Source organism: Mustela erminea, chromosome 17 (genome assembly GCF_009829155.1).
Source record: "Mustela erminea isolate mMusErm1 chromosome 17, mMusErm1.Pri, whole genome shotgun sequence".
NCBI classification, from domain to species: domain Eukaryota; kingdom Metazoa; phylum Chordata; class Mammalia; order Carnivora; family Mustelidae; genus Mustela; species Mustela erminea.
In genome coordinates, this window is record NC_045630.1 from 31684837 (window position 1) to 31708612 (window position 23776).

The following is a 23776-nucleotide window of genomic DNA, read 5'->3' on the forward strand; positions in this document are numbered from 1 at the left end:
ACACCCCAAACTCACAGGTACAGAGAATAGACAGGTAGTTGCCAGAGGTGGGGGAGGTAGAGAGTGGGAGAAAAGTAGTTGTTGTTTTTAGTTTAAAGGAATTGAATTTTTAAAAAACAAGATTGAACTAAAAAGACCAATGTAGTATTTATAAGTAATTACTTAGTTCAGGAAACTCTTATGCCTGACACTATTCAGTATTTTGACCTAGGAGTGTCAGAATAATGGGAGAAAAAAATAGTCTGATGGGTTTACTTTACTCTCAACTGGTAGAGAAATGTCCAGATGCTCTGGCTACGATCAGGACAGCCACTCAGAAGGATGACAAACCACACGAAAATAAGGTTTGTAATTCAGGTATTCAAACAAGTATTTTTAAAAATGTGCCTGTCTCAACAAGCAAGGTTTTAAGGTGTGAGAGGGTAACACAAACCAGCTTTTGGTTTCCGATTTCCCATTAACCTGACCTCAGGGAAGAGAAACTCGATAACTCCACATCTCTGAACTGAATCGTCAGTATCTGTGGTGATTTTTTTCCCCACTTGAAACCCTTCACTGAAAACATCTCAACCGCACACTTGGTGTATGTGCAGAGTTGTGCACTCATTCATCACCTGGCCCTTCCCAGAAATGTCTGCAAGGACATAGGCCACCGGCCAGAGGACTTGAAGGGCCTACCACACCCCGCCCAACTTCCCATTGAGGAATCCTCTTCAACAACTAATCCTCTACCTATAGGGAAGCTAGATTAACTCCAAATAATCTCTCTCAAAACTTTAAGTAAACATGGTGTTTCAAATAACCCGCAGCTATTTTCAACTCCCTTCTGGCAGAGGAATTTTCTTTCTAGGCTTTTCTAGGTCACCTGACTGGCCCCGGGTATGCCAAGATTGCCTTGAGTCACTCTGCTTCAAAGGAAGTGCAACCTAAGACGGTCTCACAACAGTTCCAACATCAAAGTCCATGCAGCTTCCTCTACCACTGGGATCCACAGGCCGTGTCTACACAAGCTCAAACAGCTGGCCCCCAGCCAGCCGCATTTGTGCTCAGCTGCCTCCTATCCTAGTCAATCCTCGTGGAGGAAGAAATGCAGGCATTCTTTACAGGAGAGATCCACACTCGGCCTTCCTGTCACCTGCGTGGGTAAGTCTTAGTGTTTTCAGACCTTTTCAGTGTAGTTCTAAAGGACATAGTAGGTGCTCATCAAACATTTCCTTACTGCAAGAATACCTGAATCGGGCAGCTGCTCCATGGGTATGTTGTTCCCCTTCTGCCTCTGATGTTCTCCCAACACTCACACTAGAGAACCCAGCCCCTCGCTCTGTGCCATCAGCGTCAGGAAAACGTGGATAAGAAACACTAAAGGAGCATGAGCATCAGCTCCAGTGTTGGAGCTTGAGAGGTCTCCCCACAGCTGAGAGGCAGGGACTCCACGGGTGACAGCACACACAGCAGATGAAGCCTAAACATCGCCTACCGAGCTGACCTTTGCAGGGTTTTCACATTTTCTCATGGGGCAGAACACACTAGAACATCATGGTGCTTTTTTTTGAAGTATCACACTGAGTTTGCATGAGATGGCATAAAACAGGATCTATTTAATTCTATAAGACAAATTAGGAATCACTTCACTGCAGAAAGTGTTACTATCTATCTATCTATCTATCATCTATCTATATATATATATTTCCCGCCCCCCCCCAAGAAATTTATTTCTTCGGGGCACCTGGGTGGCTCAGTCAGTGAAGTGTCCGCTTTGGCTGAGGTCATGATCTCGGAGTCCTGGGATCAAGCCCAGCATGAGGCTCCCTGCTCAGTGGGGAGTCTGTTTCTCCCTCTCCCTCCTTGTGCTCTCTCTAATAAAAAAATAAAAAATCTTTTTTTAAAAAAAGAACAAAAATAAAAGCAATTCTTGAAATGCTTCCCTTTAAAAACTCAACCAAGGGCCTATATCACACACAAAAAACAAGTTTATGAATTTTATATGATCATTTAAAAGTCTGGCATTAACAATAACATAATTTAACTGTTCAATTTGTCTTTCCATGTAATGTTTACTAACAAAAGGTAAGAAAAGATATGAATAATTTGGGGCGCCTGGGTTGCTCAGTGTAAAGCCTCTGCCTTCAGCTCAGGTCATGATCCCAGGGTCCTGGGATGGAGCCCCACATCGGGCTCTCCGCTCAGCAGGGAGCCTGCTTCCTCCTCTCTCTCTCTGCCTGCCTCTCTGCCTACTTGTGATCTCTCTCTGTCAAATAAATAAATAAAATCTTAAAAAAATATATGAATAATTTATAAAAGAAAAACTCAAAACTGGGCAAACCCTATCCAGTTAATCTATTTTTCAGGAAACTTGGAAGAGACCACGTTTATTGGACACAGCAGAGACACACCCAGGCAGCCTGTGGGACATCAGAGCACCACAGAAGCTGATTTAAGAATGAAACCATGACACAGTCAAGGAGGCTGAAACAGGGAAGATGGCTCCACACGCAGCCCCTAACTCTGCCCCTGCCAATCCTCTCCCAAGAAGCGGATCCAGCCCCACACAGGCCTTGGAGAGCCATAGCAACCCCCTTAACTCAGGAAGAAGGGAGACCCCAGGTCCCACATCCCCTTCCAGGGCACCTGCTAGGTCAGTCCCCTTTTCACTCTTACTCCCTCATAAGTGTCCAGTGCAGTTTTCTGGAGGCTACATGATGAGCAACGTTGTAGCAGACTAAGCAAACAGAAAAATCCAGCTCTTTCTAGTGAGCCAGACAGTAAAGAAATCTGTAAACAGTGTAAAACCCTGCCATTGTTCTCTTCTTCTTATTTGGAAAAATAGTTATTTTTTTCACAAAATATGTTATTTATCTTAACATGTAATAGGTTTATTTTTTTAATGAATTAATGACTATTTAAATTTTTTTTATTTTTAAATTTTTTAAAATATTTTATTTATTCGACAGACAGAGATCACAAGTAGGTAGAGAGGCAGGCAGAGAGAGAGGGGGAAGCAGGCTCCCTGCTGAGCAGAGAGCCAGATGCAGAGCTCGATCCCAGGACCCTGGGATTATGAACTGAGCTGAGAGGCTTAACCCACTGAGCCACTCAGGTGCCCCTAAAATTATTTTTTTTAAGGATTTTTTAATTTATTCATTTGAGACAGACAGACAGACAGACACAGACAGAACACAAGCAGTGGGGAGCTGGAGAGGGAGAAGCAGACTCTCTGATGAGCAGGGAGCCTGATGTGGGGCTCAATCCCAGGACCCCAAGATCATGACCTGAGCTGAGGGTGGATGCCTAACCAACTGAGCCACCCAGGAGCCCCCTAAAATTCTGTTTTAATTCCTACCATGGTAAAGATTGATAGCTGTAACTCACATAAACAAAAGCTCCTTGAGGTCCTCAACCAATGTAAAGAGTATAAAAGGTTCTACAGATCAAAGAGTCTGGGCACTGCAGCTCAGCTGGCCGGAAATGTCTAGGCAAAGACTGAGAACAAGGGAGACCCCAAGCAGCTCACCTCGCTACAATGCCAGGGTGGGCTAATCCATTTATACTTACTGCCTTATGTTCTAATAATTATTTTGTTTTGAAGATCCTGGAACTCTCATTAATCGGGACTAGGTCAATCCCATTTAATCAATGTAACACACCAACCAGTCACTTAAATTCTGGGATCCTTTACCCTCTCTTTTGGGGAAGGGAGGAATATTGTGTTGCCAGACATTTAGTCCTGAGTGAAGCATCCCCAATTCCAGCTAAACTACCTGGAGTGGTCATAGAGAGTTTTGCAGTGTCAGATATCCTGAAAACACCCTAAGGGGATCTTCAGTTTGTCCATGTGGCAAACCATTCACATCTGCCCTCAATATTGTTTTTAAGAGAAAGTCATTTTTTTCTTTGTTACAAAGCAATAAAATGAAAACTTTTTTCTTCCACCCTTTGTGCTCCTGAGCACATACCTCCAATTTAGAATATAAATTACAGAAATATACTTTTGTACCAAAAAATTCATTAAATTCAAAAACACACAAATTAGAAATTTGTTAACAGGACAATGTAAATAATAAAGTATTGTTTTAGTTATTTATTTAGTTATTTAGTTATTATTTCAAAAACTGCTTCACTATAACATTTTTATTTATTATTTATATATTGACATAGTAAGGACAGTGTTAAATATATGTATGTGTGTGTATATATATGCATTTTTTTAAAAACCTCTGGTATTGGGGCACCTCCTGGCTGGCTCAGTCAGTAAAGCATCCAGCCCTTGCTGTCAGGTCGTGAGTTCAAGGCCCATGCTGGGTGTAGAGCTTACTTAAAAAAACAAACAAACCAACAAACAAAAAACCAGGGGTGTCTAGGGAGCTCAGTCAGTTAAGTGTCCACCCACTGATCTCAGCTCAGGTCTTAATCTCGGGGTTGTGAGTTTGAGCCCCAAGTTGGCCACATAGAGCCTACTTAAAAAACAAAACAAAACAAAACACAACCCTGGTCCTAATTTCAGTTTATTTAGGTACCGGTGGTTGTTGCCATGGGGAAGAAAAATCTCAAAGATAATATGTGGATCCAAACAGAAGAAGTACATCTTTAGCTGCACTACCAAATCACAACACTTGCTTTTCTCTCTACCAATGAGAAGACCAATGAGTCTTCATGTACTGCGAATTTAAAGTGTCAATAAGCTCCAAGTGGTGACTTTAATTGCTAATAATCTCAAGGTACGATATGCTCAGTGTGAAATCAATCACTAATAAGAGGCACATATCTAATAAGCTGAAGAACTAGGGTTCAAAGCCAAAAAATATGATTCAAAGTCAGGCCATAACCCTTGTTGCTCGAAGTGTGACACACAACCAGCTACATCTGCTAGGAGCTTATTACAAATACAGAGTCCCAGGCCCCAAGCCAGATGTACTGACTCTGATTCTTTTGAACTAAATCCTCAGATGATCTGTGTACCTACTAAAATTGAGAAGCACTACTCTAGAACACATACATATTTTTAAAAATTGCCTGAAAGCTTAGTATCCAAGAACATCTGACTACAGATGCTCCCTAGAGAGTTCAACTTCATATAGTTCGATATCTAGATATTCTTACAAGCCTGAAATAACTTCTATTTGAAAGAGTCAGAGACCTAAAATGATCTGTTTCTCTAGATGGCTGTTTTTTTACCACGATAGCTGACCAGAGAAGTACAGATAGTCTGCATTTGTTGGGCCTTCTAGGGAAAAGCTTCCACAAAATCATGATTTACTTTCACTGTAGTCTCTTATATTGCACATCGATGTAAGAAATAGCTATTCTAAAACCTCCAAGAGCCCCCCTAAAATATGAACCCCTCAAAGGCACGAGCCAGGTCTCAGTTATTCTGTCTCACTAGGGAACAAGTATAACACCCCAGCACATAGTAGTGATGCAATATATTTGTTACATGGATACATGAAAGAATGAACACAGCTCTCATCTCAACTCCCTTTTTGTGTGGATGTTTTGATAAACACCACGTGTACACTTTCACACCCTCATGACAACCCTTGAAAGTACAGACTCAGGGAGGGAAAGTAACTTACCCAACATTACACACCTGATTAGAGATTGGATGTAAATTCAGGTCTGATTTCACAGCCCAGGGGCTACACCACTGGTTCTGAAAAAAGGTGAAAATCAGAATCATCTGAGGAACTTGTAAAAACTGTTCCGTACTTTTGGAGCACATCTTTCTGTCCTGTTCTGACTTTTAGAACCTACGTTCAATCGACCACACCCCACACTGAGTACAGACACTAACAAAGGACCCTAACTGGGTTACAAGTGAGTCACAACCATAGGCAGAGGAAGGAAATGGTCCTAATAAACTCAATTACACTGTTTTGACTGAATACTGTGAGACTAAAGAAAAAGGAACTACATAAAGATTATGTGTTTTTCATAGGGGTATAGGTTGGCCATTCTGAAATTGCTCAATGCCCCAGGTTTCTCAGTGTGGGCACTACTGGCATTTTGGACCATTTAATTCTAGTGTGGGGGCCATCCTGGGCACATCTCTGGTCTGCCATTAGCACTCCCCCACCTGAGTTGCGACAATGGACTATGTCTCCAGACAGTGCCAAATGGCCTTTGGGGACAAACCGACCTCCAGTTAGAGTCATTGCTTTTTGTGTCTACAAGATTTGAAGAAATAAGTAAATGTATTATAGATAACAGGAGACAAGTCTCTCACTGCTGGAGAAATAAGTGACCAGTAGGATGGGCGATTTTAGAAACAACCCTGTCCTATGGTATTTGAGTCAGAGGTATGTAGATACTGAAATCAATGTGTGCAGCTGAGTCCACATGCATATGTGTGTTAACTAGCTCCATCCAGCCAGACAGACCTACGAGCAAAAATGCCCAAACAGCAGGCGGCACATCCAGCATCCTGATCCTGATTTTGCATTACATGCCACTCTCCAGTACAGGAAACCATTGGAGTTCTAGAGCCATTGCAGAAAAAAAATAGAAGACGAGCTTGGAATATTTTGTGATGCGTCAAAGTATAAATGTGCTAAAAAAAAATGTGGAAAGAAGTCAAAAGCTAATTCAAAGGAGTTCACATGGCCACGGTTGCAACCATCTGAGCAGAATAACAAATTAATGATGGTACTGGATGAAAGCCCACAGGGTCCTATAAACACTCCTGAGGCCACACTGACATAAATAAGTAAATGAGGGAAAAGAGACAGTTTTTCCTTACAGTCGCTTTCCAATTATTAATGTGGAAGGAAGGGTAAAAATAAACAATCAAGCAAGTACCATAGTGATACTTGTTGTAGGCAAGAGTCACAGCGTTTTGATGAGAATCAGGATATTTACAAAGTCATCAAGCCACAGATGCTGTTGACTATAAGAATCACTACTATGGTATCCTGGTATCTGCTTAATGAAGCTTTGTTGAGAAATAGGATATTTGCAAAGTACCTCCTCACAAGATACTTAATTACAAAGGAACAAATAGTAACTTTACAGGGGGAAACAAACCTGGGTGGACACCATAAGAAATCAAAGTTACCATCACCAGTAATAAGACTTGACATCATCTACCCCTTATAGGATCTACTAACAGGTATACAACTCCTGTGGTATTTCTGCCCCAATGTATAACCTCAGTCTAATACAAGAAAACATCAGATATACCCCAATTGAGAGACATTTACCAAAAAGAAAAAAAAAAGGCTCTTCAAAATTGCCAACATCATGGAAGATAAAGACTGAGGAGCTACATCACACCCTGAAAGAGACTGGGCAAACAAGACAATTGAGCACAATGTGGGTTCCTAGATCAGATTCTGGGCCACAAAAAGGATATAAATGGGAAAACTGGCAGAATTCAAATAAGGCTTATAGATCAGTTAGTAGCATTATGACAATGTTCATTTCCTTGTTTTTTTAAATAATTGTGCTATAGTTACATAGGGTAACATGAAGAGAAGCTAAGTGAAGAGTCAAGGGGACCTCTCTAAGTTTGTTTTTTAAGATTTTATTTATTTATTTTATGGGGGGCGGTGAATGGGGACAGGGTAGAGGGCAGAGGGAAAGGGAGAATCTCAGGAAAACTCCCCACAGAGTGAGCACACAGCCTGACCCCGGGCTCCATCCCTGGACCCTGAGATCGCGACCTGAGCTAAAATCAAAAGTCAGGCACTCCATGGACTGAGCCACCCAGGTGTCCCTGTTTTTTCAAGGTTTAAATTTATTTCAAAATAAACACTTGGGAACAGGGACCAGGGCATTTATGTTTTTAAACATCTCAAGTGGGGCACCTGGGGGATCAGTCATTAAGCATCTGTCTTCAGCTCAAATCATGATCCCGGGGTCCTGGGATGGAGTCCCACATCAGGCTACCTGCTCAAAGGGAAGCCTGCTTCTCCCTCTCCAGCTCCCCCAAGCTTGTATTCCCTCTCTCACTATCTCTCTCTCTCATAAATAAATAAAATCTTTAAAAATAAACAAACAGACATCTCAAGTGATTCTGGTGAAGTCACCCGGCAGGAGTTTGGAAGCCTGCACCAGCAATCAGAGTCTAGAGAAAAGAGTGATGGACGAAATCGAACCCCTGACTGACAGCCAGCTACAGGACAGGTCCTCTACTGGGGAACCAGGGTGAGGAAGACAAGATGGGTCCTTGTCTTCCGAGCTGTTACTCTGCCGGCTCTCTTCATCATCAGAGTCCCTTCCCCTCGTGGTGTGTCACCGGCCCCCACCACGGTGAGGGTGCAGCTGGCATGTGTCTACCCGGAAGCACAGTTAGCACACCGTCCAGGTTCGCCATATTCTGGCACCGTGATTCTCCACACTGCCCACTTCCAGAGCCATGGCTGTACTTCCACTGAGCCTTGTGCAAGCACATGCACGAGTCTATCTGCAGAATTAACAGCTCTGTGCGTGCTTGTGGCTGAGCCACTATGTCTTGCAACTCCTGCACAGTCTGTCTCTAAACAATCAATCTGCAAAGTGGAAAAAATAAGGTTTCTATACAACACTTGGTCCGCGTGCATACCCTTGGTCTCTGTTGCAGCTGTGTCTAAGTCTTTTCAATTATTTTCTTAAGATAAATGTTTATGCTTGGAATTCCTGGGTCAGAGGCTATGAACATATTTATGGTGCTTAAGCTGTCCTCTGCATCCTTCAACCTGACAAGGACTGAGCTTCCTCTTCTTTTAAAAAAAAAAAGAAGAAAAGAAAAGAAAATGTCAGTTTAAAAAACATGAAATTATTCTCCTGCCTTATTTTAACTGGCATTTCTTTAGTTAACAGTATCCTTCCACTAATCTAATTGCTGTATGGACACATATCTTTCCCAAAGGCTGGTCCAGGCATAATCTTACCTATTTCAGTAAAGCCTTTTACATGGAACAGACTTTGACATTCTTTCTGAAAAAGTCCCTTGGAAAACTTTTATCTTCTCTGACAATATTTTTAATTTCTCCACTGGATATTAGTTTCTGCATATCTGTACAGATCCTCTATGCTGATGTTTAACATACTTTCAATTGTTGCCATTATCATTTATGTCCAGTGAGACTGGCCCATCACAGAAATAAGGAATTTATGTAATTCCATATAAACTGTTTTCTTTGTTCTGTCAAATTCCATGGAAAACCAAGTCAGACAAATGGGAAATGCCGTAAAAGAGGAACACATAGGAAGTTGTAAAACTACAGCAAAGGAAACATAGAGAGAATTTCTCCATTTACAAAGTTATAAAGAGAAAAATTCAGTTCCTTTGCATTAACCTGCAAATTTGCAGTTTTTCTTCTTCCCTCACCGGACAAAGATGCTTTCAGATGTAATGCAGACAAGACAAGTTCCCACCAGACATCAATCTCCTCCTTTTGCCATGCTATTAGAGTCCTCCAGATACCTGCCATTCCCAAATTACTACACTAGTTAGAGAAAATGTTCCTTTGTGGTGCAGATGATTGGAATGGCCCTAGAGTAGTAAAGAGAAATTCATACACCTGCAAGGAGGAATTAAATTTAGAAGCTAAATCTAAAAAGATGAGAAAAATCATTGCAAAATAACATTATTATACTTATTTGCAATGTGCATTTTATCTTAAATGATCTGCAATGTACAAGTATTTTATTCTTTATTATCTCATGACATGTACACATACGGTAACCATGTGATGGAAAAGATTAAGAGAAGCTAAAAATTCTCCATGTCAGGCTCAGAAGGAAATGAGACAATTCCTTGTCTGCTCATGTAGTACTTCCTTTCAAGATGGGGCAAGGTTCTAACTCAACAGAAAAGAAAGAAAAGCTGTTTTTCTAAATGTTAATTATTGAAGTCCCCACCTCAAAATTTCCTTTAATCAAATGTTTTCATTTGGTAAAATAGTCTTATTTCATGTGCACGTGTTGGATACATAAACCCACACAAATATATATGAAGGTACTCACTCAAAAATCTGTTCCTGTCTACTCTTTCCAAAATAGGAACATCTTTTGTGTCCCTTCCAAAATCTAGAATTAAAGAGTGTCAAAGTAGTATTCTTCCTTTGAACCAAAACCAAAGGTACAATGATCTGTAAAAATACTTGAGCACAACAACTGAAAATACCGTGTTGCTAATTTTACAAGCTCAAATTATACCCCAATGTCAGCTGCCTCTGCCAATAAATCCACAACGGAGCCGCAAATGCAGCTCCTCCCTCACCACTGTAAGGAGAACTTCAGAAAGAAAAAAGACAGAAGCTCTTGTCTGAATCTCCCGTTCCTTCCTTAAAATCCGTGGATGTGAACAATGGGAATGGTTCTGCATCAATGGTGCTAAAAGGTATGGAGCAGTTCCCTGTCATGGGACACAGCAGGCCTGTGAATGTTCTCAAAGTAACATGAGTTCAAACCAGCTTTCCTGTACAGCACCCTCTCCTGCTGCTCTTCTAGAAGGCTACTCGGCCCCCTCTTCGCACTCAGGAAAGCTGCACTTCCCCCAGAAGGGCTCAGGAATCCCTCAGTAGTTTGGATAGGAAAAGTGTTGCCCTCTCTTTGGAAAACATAGGTGCTTTCTCTGGAACAAACAGCCTTCTTAGACTGCTAGGAAGGCCAAGGCAGTCTGCATTCCCTCCCATGGGAATATTGTCCCAGAAGTTATTTTAAGTAAATACTGTCCGCTCTCTTTCTGGTGACGGACGTAGTGCATGCATACTGAAGAAACACTGGATGGCACAGAAAAGCATGAACACAGATAAAATAATCACCCACAATCCCAAAGCCGGCATGCTCTCTCAACATCCCAGTGCCTGTATTTCCAGACCCATATATGTGCCCATGTTCCTCTTTTTACAACAGAGCTGGGATTGTGCTCCTGTTTCATCCCCACTTAATAGGACAACCCAGTTCTCAAGTTAAGCTTCATAAATATAAATTGGAATGGTTGCATAATAGTCTATCACGGTGATACCTCATAATTTATTCAAAAATTCCTGATAACATTTAGATTGCTTCTGATTTTTATAATTAAGAAACTTCAGTGAATTACCTTCATACATTACTTTTTCATGTGTACTGTCATTTCCTTAAGACTCCCAGCAGTGGAGTCTTGATGCATACGATAAAGCCATTCTCTTGAAGTGTTCCGTACTCCACAAGCAAGGCATGAATGTTCATTCTGACAAACCGTCAACAGCATGAAGTTTTTGTCAAATGTTTATTTAAAAATGTTTATCTTTGTGCTTCTCCGTTTTCTTAAACTACACCTGAAGTCCTTGATCTTCTCCCATTACCTGCCAGTTTTCAAAATGAGTTGGTTCCTTAGCAATCTCTAAATGTGATCCATGGGGACCGAGATCTAGTTCTCTAATTAACCAGTGTCTGGGGCCCAGCTCACACCTTCTCCCCACTTTCTGGCTGCCTTTTATTGCTGGCAGAGACATGGGGATGACCTCAGAAAGCATGGGGAGCAGCTCCACAGCCAGGGCTGGGTAGAGGGAAGCAATCTTGGGAGCGAGGAGGAGCAAACCAATACACTTGTCCATCGATCACCCACTCTACATGGTGCTTTAGCCACAGTGAACTCTCAACAAGTGTTTGTTTAACTCATGAAAGCTGGAAAACACTGCAAACATAAACGTATTAATAGGCACTTCAGCTGAGGGTGGCAATGAGAGGAATATCACGGTCATTCTGGTAACAGTGGTTAGACCCAAACCATTTATTTAGAACACTGTTAAGTTCCTTGGTATTTGTTCACTATTTATTTTAGGCTTTAACTCTGTGTTTGTGTAACAGTGTAAACTTAGGAATGTGCACCACAAAGCACTCTATTCTATTTAAAGATGGAGACCTTTAGGGTGAACAGCTACTGGCAAAAAGGACTAAGGGAGTGAGGACCAAGACTTTTTGCCAATGGCACAGATGTTTCAAAAAACTACCCACGGACTTGTGGATGTAGTTTCCACCTCTCAGTTCTCATCTTCTAAAAAGCCATGTGAACTCTGACTACCCTGGGCCCTCCAGCAGATCAATGTGTAAGACTTCCTAACAATGCCCCCATTGTTTACAGTTGTTCCCACACCATCCTTCAAGAATGTTTTTGGTTCAGGCACTCTAGTCCACCCAACTGCATCTTTCTTTGCTCTTCTCATTCCCCACTTACCCAGCTGGGACTTCAGAGGGCCACACATCTGACTCGTGCCTTCTAGCTTCATCTCCAGTCCCTCCCCCTGGAGCTGGCCTCCTTGGGGTTCCTCTCTGGCTGTGCCCCCTCTAGCAGCACTTCTGGGCTTTGCCTTTGGGCTGGACCACACCACCCTCTCTTTTTCACTGCTCTTTTTCTTCAAAGCCTAGCCCTAAGACATTTGTCAGAGAAGACTTTTAGGACCTCCCCAACCAGCTTCCGGCCCCAGTCTTAGTCAGTTTGCATGGCTGTAGCCAGAAACTCATAGACTGGGGGGCTCAAACAACAAACACTTACTTCTCACATTCTGGAGTCTGGGCAGTCCCAGATCCAGGTACCAGCATGCCAGAAAGGACTTGTGGTGAGAGCCCCCTTCTTGGTTTCCTCAGTAGAACAGCTGGCGAAACACGATCTCTCCCATCTCTTCTTACTAGAGCACTAATCCCACCATGAGGACGCCACCCTCAAGAACTACCTACCTCTTAAGGACCCCATCTTCAAATGCCATCACACCGGGGATTAGAGTTTCAACAATGAATCTGAGGGGACACAAATTTGTGGTCCATAATATCCCCTATTAGAGGGAATTACACTTGCACATGTCTTTCAAGACACAGATTACAGGTGTCATTTATATGTGCGTGGGTGATTAACTGATGGTCTACCTCCCCTATGATGTAAGGGCAAGGATGATGTCTGTTGGGGCTCAGACCTTACTCCCAGTTCTTAGCATTTCTGCATCAACAACTATAAAAGGCACTTTAGGGATGCTATTAATTCCTAACAAACTGGGATTGAGACACTATTTTTTAAAATTATTTTATTTTTTGACAGAAAAAGGGAGTGTGTGTGTGAGCCAAGGGAAGGGGGAAGGGCAGAAGGAGAGAGACAGAATCTTAAGCAGGCTCCATGCTTGATACAGAGCCTGACATGGGGCTCAATCTCCTGACCCTGAGATCTGAGCTGAAAGCAAGTGTTAGACGCTTAACTGACTAAGCCACCCAGGAGCCCCGCGGTATTATTATCCTTACTTTAGAGATGAGATCACAAGCTCAGAGAGGTAAAGCCATGAGCTGAGGGCCAGAGTCCAAAGAAGCAGAGAGGGCAGACCCATGACTCTGACTCCAGCGGTCACACTGTCTTTCTCTCCTTGCTGCTTTTATGGTATCTCCAAGTACTTATTTTAATCTGTGTGCACGTAAAGTATTTCAAACATAAGAAAGAAAAGAGAAAGATATAATGAGTGCCCATGCCCTCATATCCCAGCTTTATAAACATCTTTAAATTCTGTCTTATCTGCCCCCCCACCATATTAAGTAGATTCCCCTGCAGAACATTCTGCAATCCTCTTCCCTTTCTTCATGCTAAAGATGTGACTGCTATCCTGAATCTGGGGTTTTTACTTGCAAGTATTTCTTGGGCTGTTGCTCCATATGTATCCATACACAACAGAGTACCGTCATGCAAGTCCTCAACTTCCTGTAAATGCGGTCACATCACGTGCAGTGCTCCCAAGTGTTGACTCACTGCTTCTTCTGCAATCCCTGCTCTCACACAGCTCTGCTTCCTCCTTCTAACTGCTAAGGCTTAATCCACAGTGTGGAGATGTTAAAGTTCACTCACATAACTCGCTTTTGATGGACACTGAGGGGTTCTGGTATTTTACAACTGCTGACAGTGCTGCAATGAACCTCTTTCTGCCTCTGGTACAAGTGGGCAATTCCCCAAGGCTCCGGTGACCTTGAACAATGCATGTCTGAACTGCACAGGTCTGCTCCTACACATATGTTACAGGACATGACTGTGTATGTTCTCTTCCTTGTGATTTTCCTAATGCTTCCTGTATTGTATGAGTGCAGTACACAATACATACAACAGACAGGATATGTGCTCATTGACAAGGTATCAGTAAGGCTTCCCAGTCAACAGTAGGCTCTTCGTAGTGAAGTTTGGAGTCAAAAGTTACATAGAAACTTTTGATTGCCTGGGAAGTTGGTGCTCCTAATCCTTCCATTACTCATTAAGAAGTGAAATTGTTCATGTACACAGAGAAATCCATGCACAGAAAGAGCCAATCTGCTCACCAACATGCGGGTACTCCTTTCATTTTAATTGATTAAAGATTAAAGATACAACAGATTATATACTCGGGAAGCTGAGTCTTTTCTGGTCCCACAAACACTGATCAACCAAACCTCTCCCCGTATACAGAAAGCAAGTGAGTAAGGTTTATGAAATAAAATGAGTATCCAAACCAAGAAATTTATTAAACATTTGTTCTGTGTCAGACACGATCTAAGAATTCCATTCATTCACTCATTCATTCATTCCAGTAGGCTCTAAAGAACCCTAGTCCACAGGCACTGCTGGCTCAGGTCTTGGCTATACTCTTGTGGTCTTTTTTTTTTCTTAAGATTTTATTTATTTATTTGACACAGAGAGAGAGATCACAAGTAGGCAGAGAGGCAGGCGGTGGGGGGGGGGGGGGGAGCAGGCCCCCTGCTAAGCAGAGAGCCTGAGGTGGGGCTCGATCCCAGGACTCTGGGATCATGACCTGAGCAGAAGGCAAAGGCTTAACCCATTGAGCCACAAAGGTGCCCCACTCTCATGGTCTTTTAAAGACACTAATTTTGTGCTACTTTAATGAAAACATAAAAGCCTGACACAAGAGCAACTGATTATACACACCGATCTTGGCCAAGAAATGTGTTAGTATTTTGTTGTCTCCACCCCAAGTACACTCAAATTGTGACTGGTATTTTTCTTCAAGTTTTAAAATTGACTAGTTTTTAAGTTCGATGTGAATAATGGCTTTCTTAGTGCTACGTGAGGCCTATGACTAACACACTTCCAGTAAATATTTACATTCAAAAATATTTCTCTTTTATTAGTACCTGTGATTTAAAACAAACAAACAGCATCTTGGGAGTGAGGCATCCCTTCTGTTGGAAAATTACAAGGTTATCTGCACTTGTTTCGGTTACTAAAGGCTCAGAGCCTTAGAATTTAAGAAAATTTGCAAAATGCAAAAAGTTCATGTTGTTCTCTTTTTAAATGAAAATTATAATTACACTAAGCAACTCATTTCTTGAGAAAAGAAAGTTCTGAGTCTTCACTAAACCATGGGCATGAGAATTTATTAGCCTTGATTTCCCATGGAAACATTCATCCTTTATTGGTAAATATACTTATTTAATCAGTTTGATGCTAAATACAAAAGCTTATGAATTATGTAAATGCTTAAAATTATGTGAATGAACAATGTAAGCATTTGAAAAATGTGATCTTACGGAAAGCACATCTGAAAATTATCCTCAAGATGTTCTTTCTGTATATGTTACTAATGAAGAATTTCAGTGTATTAGAAATCATCCAAACAGAGCCAATCAGTAGCCAGGTAATAATCTGTGATTTTCTTCTATGGGAAATTTTACTTACTGATTTCACTGTTATAAGTTTATTAAAAACACACACACACACAAACAACACTACTAAAAACATCAGTGTTTGCGCATACACTAAAATTGGAACAATACAGAAAAGATCACATGGCCCCTGAGCACAGAAGACATGGAAACTTATGAAGCAGCCTGTATTTTTAATTTTTTTTTTATTTTTTTTTAGAGCGAGAGAGACAGAGCCCATGTGTGCATGAGCTGGGATGGTGGGATGCACAGGGAGAGAGAGAATCTTAAGCAGGCTCTGCCCAGTGCAACTCGGGGCTCAATCTCATGACCCTGAGATCGTGACCTGAGCTGAAATCAGGAGTCGGATGGTCAACTGAGGCACCCATGTGCCCCTGGCATTCCATATTTTTTTTAAAAAATCACAAATACACAAAGCTATACGTTGGTTTTAATTTTTATTTTTAGGTCTTTTTCATAACAAAAATAATAGATGCTTCTTGAAACAAATTAAACAATCTAATGATAAACAAAAAAAGAAACAACAAGGTTTCCAGATCCCACTCCAGGAGACAACGCATACCCCACGCACATTCACAGATAGAGAAACCTCTCATATGTAACATACATGTATATACGTTGTATGTGCATGTATACATCCCTACATTCCTCATATGGAGACATATGATACAAACACACATGTGCAGGATTTTATTTTTGATCAGATAATACATACTACTTCGCAACTTGCCTTTTCCACTAATATCCTGCTACACCTTTTCTCACAACACAGAGCGTTCACAGTCTCTGTGATGCCCACACCTTTACTCCCTTCTCCTGACGGATGTTCAGATTCTTCCCGAATGAATGCTCGCCACCCTAAACCCTTCCCTGTGGGCCTCCCTCTCATTAACCCCTTCTGCATCCAACACTCCGGGAGCGCTAGGAAGGACAGAAAAGCTCCTTCTTAATCCCAATTTTACGGGTAAGGCTACACCTCACTGTCCCCCGTTTGAATATATTTAACATACTGCCTAGATAAATCTGCATGGAAAGACACTAATATGTTACATGGTAGTGAGAAGTCTATTAGTTATAAGAAAGATACACAAGACAGAGAACCATGAACCCCAGACTCGATTTCCAGTTTCAGGTGAGCCACCAATGTGACACTGAAAAGCTGCATAACTATTCGAAGGGCCATTTCCTCCCCTAAATAATGAGCTGCGTGAACTAGATAATTTCTAGTCCCTTCACACTAAAATCAATGATCCTATATTGTTCAATGAATGCAGGCTTTATGACAGTCCAAAGAGGGTATTTACTAAAAGAACCTTTGTGTAGGGCGCCTGGGTGGCTCAGTAGGTTAAAGCCTCTGCCTTCGGCTCAGGTCATGATCCCAGAGTCCTGGGATCGAGCCCCGCATCAGGCTCTCTGCTCAGCCAGGAGCCTGCTTCCTCCTCTCTCTTTGTCTGCCTATCTGCCTACTTGTGATCTCTCTCTGTCAAATAAATAAATAAAATCTTTAAAAAAAAAAAAAAAGAACCTTTGTGTAACTCCCACAAAGATTTACTAACAAATGAACAGTGGAAACAATGGTCATTTTATTGAAGCAGTAACTAAAAATCTCACGTTATTATATATGTTTGGCTCAGTTCCGATTATTACAGATCTTGAAAATAAAAAATTTTTAAAAAATGTAGTTAGTGTTGAATGGCTACTGGGAACTTGCCTGTATTTCCACCTCAGCCATTCAGTTTCTAGATTAAGTTTCTTCACTTAAAAAAACACAGAAGTACCCCCAAAGCTTTAGGATTCACTCACTCATTACATGATCTTTATCCAGCATGTCCAGGGTGCTGGGCAGACACTGTGCTGTTCCAGGGCCACAACTATGGGAAAGACCCATGCCTCCCTGGTGTGGCCCCCTACCGCTAGGACGGCACACACCTACAGTTCTGCACCCCAGACTGTTTTCTAATTCAAACTGGTCCCTCCATCACTAGACTTGATTCAATTAAATTTCAACATACTTCTGTTAAAAGATTTGTGTGTCATTTTTTTTTTAAGATTTTTTTTTTTTTTTTTTTTGGACAGAGAGTGAGAGAGGGAATGTAAGCAGGGAAGTGGGAGAGGGAGAAGCAGGCTTCCCACTGAGCAGGGAGCCCGATGTGGGGCTCGAGCCCAGGATCTTGAGGTCATGACCTGAGACGCCCAATGACTAAGCCACCCAGCAGCTCCTCATGTGTCATTTTTTACAAATATTCTGCTGCATTTTTTTTTCTTTTTTGAGAGAGAGAGTGTGTGAGCAAGCGAGAGCAGAGAGAGAAGTAGGGAGAAAGATAATCCTGAGCAGCCTTCATGCCCAATGTGGAGCCCATCCGGGGCTTGATCTCACAACTCTGGGATCATGACCCGAGCCACAATCAGGAATCCCACCCTCAACCGACTGAGCCACCCAGGCACCCCTCTGCTGCATTCTTTTATTTATTTAAGATTTTATTTGATAGAGCGAAAGAGGGAACACAAGCTAGGGGAGTGGGAGAGGGAGAAGCAGGTTTCCCACCCATCAGGGAGCCTGACATGGGGCTCGATCCCAGGACCCTGAGATCATGACCTGAGCCAAAGGCAGACGATTAATGACTGAGCCCCCCCCCAGAGGCCTCTCTACTGCATTCTCAAACACAGAAAGGAAAGTTAGTGTTTACTTCAACCAGCAAGAGAGGCTTGGCTCACTGTAAATTTATAGGAAAGGGTGACAAGAATTACTTCACACCCACGAGTACCTTTAGTTCACGAGTGAAATGAAAATGTACCTGCATCTTAATTTGCATGATGTTTGTCGCACTCAAAAACATATAAAACAGAATGAAATACAAAACAAACCGCAAAACACTGCATGGATCCCATTTCTGAGGCCATGTTCTCCTGTGAGAGAAAGCAGTGAAGACAAAGCCAGCACTGACAAGAGATGAGGCTGTGCCGGGGAGGGGGGGTGCAGGGGGAGGGGAAAATGGCCAGCCTGGAAAAAGACCCCCACTGGACCCTCTACCCCGCCCACGTCCTCCTGCTTAAGGGGAGGAATGGGTGGGCTGGCAGAGCACGGACCCACGGAGGTAAACATGAGTTTTCCTGGGTAACTCCCACCAGTCCTCATGCTGGTCTGGTTCCTGGGGGGCCTACTCCTTGAAGAAGGCACTGCATTATCATAAACCCAACAGGGGACCCTGAAGTGACAATTCAAAGAGAAAAAAAGTAACTTTGTGCTACAAGTGCAAAGATATTTCTGGAAATATGCCAACTACACCTGCCTCTAATAGTTACTACCATGAGCCCGTGTGTCAATTAGTAATATTAGGCTGACTCAAGAGCAGTCTCTGCAGCAGGGAAACAAGATAAAACACTTTAAGTCCCACCCCCCCTCTCCCTACGCCATAAAGTAATAATCCAGGGGCACCTGGGTGGCTCAGTCCAGTAAACAATCAATTCGTTTCAGCTCAGGTCATGATCTCAGGGTCTTAAGATAGAGCCCTATGTCAGGTTCCGTGCTCCGTGGGGAGTCAGCTTGGGATTCTATCTCCCTCTGCCCCACCCCCTGGTCGCACGCATGCATTCTCTTTCTCTTCCTCTTTAATTAATAATAGTAATAATGATGATGATAACAATGAATCTTGGAACACTGAAAAAATAAAATTTAACAAAAGAAAGAAATCCAAAAAACTTTACTTTCAAACATTTAATCTTAGAAAAGAGTATGTAAACTGTTATTTAGTTTTTCTTTAAATAGGAAGAGATTTCAAGACTGAAGTTGTTTAAATGTCTTGATTTTTCTTAGTTTTAAAAGATGCAGACTCCTGGCATTCCCCACTTTTAAGCATGGGGACAAAAAACGGTTTCTGTAAATGTTTAAAAAAACCATATTAGAAGAAAATGTCTTTAAAACAAAAAATGGTCAATTCCCAGCCAACTAAGGAAAAGTCTACTGAACATAAAACTAACCCCCTTGTTTCTTCCTAAGTATCTGGTAGCATGACTCGTTAGAAATTACATTGTGAATTCTATCCTAGAGGTTACAATGCATATGCTACACTTAATATCCTTCAGGTGAAGAGAAAAAGCAAATACAAAAAAGAATAAAGTAGTTTTTTAAACAAGTTTCTAGGAATAAAATAAGAGTTTATAGAACAAGGAGTTAGTTTTAATTATATCAAGACAAATATAGGCATTTCCTGAGGTTTAAGGAAAAAAATCCACTTCGTGAAGGAACATCATTAACGGCTGTCCTAAATTGTAAATCTACAACCTTTGAGGGCATAGGTCAATGAAACTCCACTGCCCCCCCCACCCCCAGATTACTCATAGCTAATATAGCTGGCAATGAGTCTGAAGGTTATCAGAGATTTCTGATCACTTATTCATACGTTATCTTCAAGCATTCTTTCTTATTTAATAACAAGCCCAAGTGACATGGAAATTCTTTTTGTCTGACAGCGGGGGTGTAGGAATAGAATTCAGATGAAAAAGTTATTTCACATTGTAGAGCTGACAAATGAGAAAAATGTGCCAGACTCTGCAAGCTACAATTTCTGTAATTAGAAAAACAGGAACCTTTTCAATGGTGCTGCCCAAATCTGAGGTTAATCAAATAAAAGAACTGTTTTTCTTACAGAGTAATTTTATTTTTATTTATGACTTTTTCTTACTGGAAAACGATTGTTCCTATTAATTGAATAATCTCTCTGCATCAAGCTTTAAATGGCAAAAAACAAGAGTACTTGGGGTGCCTAAGTGGCTCAGTCAGTTATGTGTCCAATCTTGGTTTCAGCTCAGTTCATGATCTTGGGGTCATGGGATTGAGCCACATGTTGGGGTCCACGCTCAGCTCAGAGTCTACTTGGGATTCTGTCTTCCTCTCCCTCTGCCCCTCCCACTCATGCTCTATAAATAAATAAATAAATATTAAAGAAACAAAAACAAATAAAACAAATCAAGAATACTTATATGGAGTCCTATCTCACCTGGTTTAAAATAAAATAGGAAGATATTACAGAGGAAAGAACCACTTGTTCAACAAAATTATTTACCATCTACCTCATGCCAAATATTGGTCACAGCAGTGCGAATATATACAGAGATAACACTGTAATGACTGTATTTACTCATTCATTCATCCAAATCCTTAAACCATGGATTTACCACTCAATGCCAAAGACTTGGACAAGATACTAGTGACACAGAAAAGTATCACGGAGGCAGGTTTCCCCTATTGGAGTTACAAACATGCTATGACTAGAACAAATCATGGGCTGCTGGATTTGAAGTGCAATGATGTCAAGTGTTCACTCAGATACAGAGCTTTAATTCAGACACAGACAGAGGTGTGTTATACACACACAGGTACACATAGTCCCTGGCTCAGTACGAGATCTGAGACCTGACAGGATCTAACGTCAACAACAAATTAGTAGCCACGTGCATGCCAAGCACCCAGATCTTGCCTTTACAACACCATTCTTCACAAAAAGGAACCAAGACAACCTATAAAAAGGCCGAGTCCAGGGCTGGGGCAAAGAAAGTACACGAAGAACTTAAAACATTTTGTTACGCCAAGAAGTATGAAATTCTCAAAGAATGATGAAGACATTTCCAAAGGTCAGAGTAACAGTTAGTAGGTAGGGGCTCCCACAGACCAAAGCAGGAATAATTTCAAGCATCAGAATAATTAATGACTGTAAGGAATAGAACTCCTTGAATAAAGTAAGAACCTTATAAGTTTGAATGAATATAAATTTTAAAAAGGAAGAAGGGGAAACTCTTTCTTAGAGCATAATACCAACTAACAAATAGGGAAGGCTGGAAGGATGGACGCAGTGACTGTAGAGTGAAAGGTTGATGAGGAACCAGGTATTTATAGTTTCAAAGCATCTCCCCACAAATTACATATTAATTACAAAGGGGGAACAATCATTTTACAGTGGAAAACACTGGTGGACGCAATCTCACGGACTGACAAATCAGTGTATTTGTATTTGACATCATGTACTTGCCGATAGGAGATACGAAGGCGGCACAACATCCCTTCTCTGGCTTTGCTGCCCAAACTAGCAAACTCCAACTGAATCATGAGGACACATTAGACAAACCCAAACTGAGGACTACTCTACAAAATAATTGAACTCTTCAAAGGTCAAGAAAGTAAAGAAAGATTAAAGAACTGCTCCAGATTGAATTAAAGGAGGACATGAGGCTTACGTGGACCATCTGACTCTGGACCGGAAAGAAGTGGCTGTACCAGACAGCACGAGACCGTGGACTACAGGATACAGCAGTGTATCAAGGCTAAATACAGACAATGGCACTTTAAAAGAGAATGGACTACTTGGGAATTACGTAGTGAAATATTTAGGGGTAAAGGGGCATGATGGCGGCAACTTACTCTCAAATGGTTCAGAAAAACACTATGCATATATAAAAAATTAAAAATGTGGGCACCCAGGGGGCTCAGTTGGTTAAGGTTCTGCCTTTTGACTTCAGCTCAGGACACAATCTCAGGACCCTGGAATCAAGGCCCACATTGAGCTTCCTGATCAGCAATGAGTCTGCTTGGGGACTCTCTCTCTCCTTCTCCCTCTGCCCAGACCCCCACATGCGAGCACACTCAATCTATCTCTCAAATAAATAAATATATCTTTTAAAAAAATGAAAACTTAGTAAATAATTGGTAAATCTGGAAAAACAGTATATGAGATTTCCTTATACTAATTTTGTTAACTCTTAAGTTCAAAATTATACCAGAATAAAAAGTTACAAACAAAACACTATAGTTAATCCACTCATGAAAGTAGTCCTTCGGCTGACAATTAAGACTTTATAAAAGTCACACAGTGGACAAAGATGAAAAGAACATAGATTCCTACCCTTGAGGACAGCTTAGTGTTGAAAGGATTGCTCAGCCTTTCAGGAAAACAAATGATTAAATTATCTTCATTTTTTTAAGATTCTATTTTTTAAAGTAATCTTGACACCCAACATGGGGCTCGAACTCACACCTCCAAGGTCAAGAGCCATATGCTCTACTGATGGAACCAGACACCCCTAAAATTATATTACTCTTCTCTTCTAATGCACCCAAAATACCTCATGAGGAAAGCATATTGTGAAGGACGTGAACATTTTCCCTGCTGTACTAGACGTTCGATAGTAAACATTCCTAAAAATAAATGTCTGTCTCCGGAGAAACAGAATTTTTGCTTTAAAAATATTTCTGTTGTACATGATCTATATTACAACAACATTATTAGGGAATTCAGGGAGTATGGCTTTACTAACAAATATTATTTTTAAATGCCAAGTTAATCATTCACTATGGTGAATGAATTTTGGAAGAACAGTAGGATGATGATCAAGAACACCATATGGTGAGAAGGTGGAATGTTTGGGAAGGACTGGAAGTCAAGGGAGAGCACTTTAGCAAGAGGTGGGTGCAGACATCCATGCAAAGGACATCTGAAAAGCTGTGCTGAGAGTCATGAACACGTGCTGAGCTGTTCTGACTTCATAACCAGACCAAGCCAAGGGATGGCCACACAGAAAGGCAGAAACAGCACCATGAGCAGTCTCTGGCCTATGCTGAGTGCTGAGCGGGGTCCCTGCCTCCCGATTCAGAGGAGGGGACCAGGCCAGGATGTGACAGAGATGGGATTCAAATTCAGGCTCATCTGACTCAGAAGCCAAGCTCTTAATCACTACATGATTACTTAATTGCTACATGAACCTGTGTTTCATGGTGTAAGAGAACTCTGGTCAAACGTCTGAAGATCTCCCATGTGCACGGAGTATGACAGGCACTTAATGATAAACAACATAATCCCTGATTCCACAGAATTTCTGGTCTAGAATACGTAAATGGATGGAATAACAAAGCACTAGCAGGCTTCTCTAGAGTGAAATGTGCTATCAGTAATTCGAGGTTACAATAAAATTACCACCAATGGCTCATAAGGGGTGGCCTTGGTATATAAACGCAAAGTCACCACAAAAGAAACCAAGAACTAGGGGCAGAATGCTCCCAGCCACTCACTGGCCTGTGATGGAACTGACTGTCTTAAGGTCTCTTAAGTACACAGTAATTCAGAAGGCAGGACGGCAAAGACAGAAACAGAGAGAATAAGACATGGGACTGTCCCAGAGGGAGGGCTTCTTGGCCTAGGGA

General features: G+C 41.5%; 1 protein-coding gene and 1 pseudogene across 8 annotated transcripts in view; one reads left to right on the plus strand and one right to left on the minus strand.

Annotated features, from left to right (window-relative positions):
- Nucleotides 1–23776, minus strand: part of DISP1 (dispatched RND transporter family member 1) — a 170524-nt gene that overhangs the window by 92520 nt on the left and 54228 nt on the right. For 5 of the 8 annotated variants that reach the window (XM_032318844.1, XM_032318845.1, XM_032318851.1 and 2 more), the window contains one exon: nucleotides 5585–5647. The exons of 1 other annotated variant lie outside the window; for it this stretch is intronic. The gene's annotated coding sequence lies outside the window, so the exon portion shown is untranslated. Of the gene's footprint in view, nucleotides 1–5570; nucleotides 5648–23776 lie in introns of all 8 variants that reach the window. 2 more of the 8 variants (XM_032318847.1, XM_032318846.1) reach the window with 1 other exon arrangement.
- LOC116576818 lies at nucleotides 15664–15760 on the plus strand (annotated as a pseudogene).